The following is a 3,996-nucleotide window of genomic DNA, read 5'->3' as shown; positions in this document are numbered from 1 at the left end:
TAGAATCTATTGAATATCTCTCTATCTATTGTTGAGAGAGATTTAAACACATCCTGAAATCGAAATTTTTACAAATAAATGTTGTTTATGTGTGGTAATTTATAGGGATAAGAAGAATTGAGGTTGTATGAATCGAACGAATAATGTGTTTGAAAAAATGACGCAAAGGGATTAGCAATACCTACCACAGAATAATGTGAGATATTTTTATATGATAGGGAAGGAGGAAAAGATTAGATTTACGTTTCATATTGACAAAAGAATAGAAGGAGCTCGGATCATTCCGAAAGTTTACCTTACAATTCATAATGTAACGCTTATTCAGTTGATTGTTGAGAATAATAATAAGCTTTAGATTTCCTGTTCTTAAGGCGAGAAAGGTGTTTATTAAACCAAGGTGGTTTTGTAGACAATGATGATGGAACTTCGGGAACAAATTTATTCAAAGCACCATGAATTATTTCGTAAAACGAATACGTAGCTGCTTCAATTGTGTTTATAGATGACAGAAAATTTCAATCAATTTCCAATAAAGCATTTGAAACGAGATTGAACATTAAAGCCAGCATCATTATAAGGTACGTCAATTAACACTCGTCAATTAACAATTAGCATCGGCTAATGGTGTAGGATGGTGAAGGTCTTCAAGGTGCGATAGCGGCGAGGATCGAATGACTCTCACAGAGGATGACACATTGGAAAATATAAGGTCCAGTAAGGACCTATAAGGTCCTATAATAAATCCTATATAAATTATAAGGTATATAATTTGCCATGAGTGTTCTGATTCGGGTTAAGTTGGAATAGGGCAAAATCAGTTAAGCCATCGATAAAGTCGTTATGACAACTGGAAAGCAAGGAATTGTCTACCTCAGACGGGATCCAGGAAATGATGGGAAGGTTTAAATCTCCCATGATTAGGATTAAATCACGGTCCTTGGCCAACGAAGAAACAGACCTAATGGCATCAAGATGGTGAAAGTACACAATATCTTCAGCCATGGGACGAATATAGAAACAGGTCAGGAAAATATGAGAGGAGCCTCTTAAAATTTTCACCGCAATGAACTCAATTCCGAACTCGAGAAAGGAATAAGTTCAGCAGGATACTCGTTATTAACAGCAATGAGAACAACACCTGCAAAAGATGGACGGTCCAATCTAAACACAGTGAACTTAGGAACAAAAATTTCATAATCAGAGACAGAGGAATTAAGCCAAGTTTCAGTAAGCGCGATAGCATCAAAATCAAAAGAAGCACTCTTTGTAAAAAATTTGCTCAATTCACCCAGAATACTTCGAACGTTTTGACAGCAACAGAAAAATACTTGATTATTTAGTTTTTTGAACCAGTTTCTGCAGGGCTAGGATTCTGAGCGTCTTTTAGCATAAGGCTAAAGCGTCCGGCAGCGTCCGGCATAAGGCGAGAAACGAATATGGCCTTACGGGGAGCAACCGCCCTCCGCGTAATTCCAGAAGATCTAACCTCAGGCGCCACACCAGTCAGAGGCCTTGGAGACAGCACAGCAGGAGCAGAATATAGGTTGTCCAACGATGGAGGCTCCAAGATGATTTAAGGCTCAAGGTTTGTACTCCCTGCTGGAAGGCTAATCATGTCTCTTGGTACAAGAAGAGCTTCAGTAGGTAGACAAGTAGGCGACGGAAAAATATTTGGTGTTGAAAATGCATCGACTTGTACAGCATGGGATGTAGGGGTAATAAATAACCCAATAAATTGGCAGTCAGCAGGTTGGTGTTCGGAATTTTTCTTCTTGGAGATTCGCTAAACCACTTCTGACCAAGGAATTGGGTTTTAAGTGCAAGGAATTGCTCATTAAGGGCCGAGAATTGCTTGCAAACATCACGGAAACCATTTATAGTCTGTTTCATAAAAGTCCGCATCTCTGACTCGATTTCTCTGCAAGCGATGCTAAACCACGTCAGACCAACCTTCTTTTTGATAAAATCACTTCTTCGTCCATTGTGTCCACCTCCAGTACATTTAATATGTGAGCAGTTGTTGCAAAGCCAGCAAGACAGATATGAGTAACCCGTGATGGATCCAACAAATTCAAATTTTTTGGCTGTGCAAATTAGACTCATTGTTGATGGATTGCAAACCACTGTAGCAGAGTGTACAGAATTTAAATATGCACTCTGTAACCGAGAGTAGTCGATCAAAGCAGATGTAAAAGACGTCGTTACAAAAGAAATGTGCAACAAAGGCTAGGCGTCATGCCGAACAACAAACTCCACAGTTACTACGATGTAACGGGTTACGTCCAGAGAGTGCAGCTCGGAGAGACTTTATGTTGGAGAATGAAGTTAGAGCGCAACAGAAATAACTATAGACAATTAAATTTATATATAGGGAATAAAAAGTTCAATGAACTTATTAAGCCAAATATATTTTTAGAATTAATCATTATATTTCCACTTGTCGCGAAAGGAGAAAACTTTAATTCTAAGATCGAAGATAAAATCAATCTGGCGAGAGCGATCGAAGAAACACGTCCGGATACGGCAAAGTGAGACAAGAGAAGATAATCAAAAAAAAAAAGAAGATAATCAAAGATAATCAAAAAAAAAAAAAAATTTCCAAGGAAAAAATGCTTATTATAATAATAAAAATCAACAAAGTTATAATCAGCAAAGTATTTATAGACAATCAAATGATTTTAATCAACAACAATTTCGACAGAAATTGCATCAGCAGCCAAAATATTCTTTACAAGCTTCTAATTCTGACAGACCTGTGAAAAGATAGCGTGAATATTTAAGCGTTCAACCTTAAATGGAAACCGAAAATTTTTACCAAATAGCCTCAGATCCAATCGAAAAAATAGAAATCCTTATATCAAACTAACTATTTACAGTCGCCCGTTTAAATGTGTAGTAGATACAGGAAGTTCAATCAACCTAATAAAAGAAAATTATTTATATTTCTCACAAACATTAAAAATGTTAGAAATGTACAATTAATGATGTAATTAAATTAAAAAAGGTCCGTAAATTTAAAATCATATAAACTTTGTCCGATCGATCAACCATTTTGGGCTCACAATTTTTTCCCGAAAATATGACATATTGATAGGAAGAGAGTATTTAGAAGCATGTGAAGCAATAATTAATTATAAACAGGAAACCGTCACATTGAGCGGATTTGTTTTTTCCATGATATATAACCACGAAGATTTCAGGAATTCCGAAATAAAAACATTGGAAGATTATCTCAGTCCACCTTCATCTGAGGATATATCTTTTAATTTTGCAATTAATAATGACTTGGAAGAAAATAATAAATTTCGAATAAATCATCTTAATAAAGAAGAACGAACTAAATTAAATAACATTTTTTTTGAATTTAGTGATATCCAGTACAGGGAAGGTGAAAATTTTACCTTTACCCGTGCTATAAAACATTTAATCCAAACCAAACATGCAGATCCTATTTACAAAAAACCTTATAAATACCCCCAAGCTCATGATCAAGAAGTCGAAGTCCAAATTAAAGAAATGATAAATCAGGGAATAATACGTAAGTCGAAATCCCTTTATTGTTCACCAGTAAGGATACTCCTAAAGAAAGAGGATGCATCGAAGCCTAAATGAAATAACTGTTGATGATAAATATCCGATACCAGTTATAGATGAAATACTTGATTAATTTGGAAAGTGTCAATATTTTACAATAATTGACCTTGCCAAGGGATTTCATCAAATTTAAATGGATGAAAATACGATCTCAAAAACAGCTTTTTCAACCAAAAATACACATTACGAATTTCATATTGTCATTTGGTCTGAAAAATTCGCCTGAAACTTTCCAACGTTGCATGAACAATTTATTAGAAGATTTAATATATCATCATTGCCTTATTTTATAAATAATTGTAATTGTATTTTATAATAATTGTATTTTCTACTTCATTAGAGGAACACATATTGTCTCTAAAAAATTGTTTTCAAAACTTCGAGAAGCTAATCTTAAACTTC

The sequence above is a fragment of the Drosophila bipectinata genome, chromosome XR, assembly GCF_030179905.1.
Source record: "Drosophila bipectinata strain 14024-0381.07 chromosome XR, DbipHiC1v2, whole genome shotgun sequence".
NCBI lineage: Eukaryota > Metazoa > Arthropoda > Insecta > Diptera > Drosophilidae > Drosophila > Drosophila bipectinata.
Note: the sequence above shows the minus strand (reverse complement) of the source record.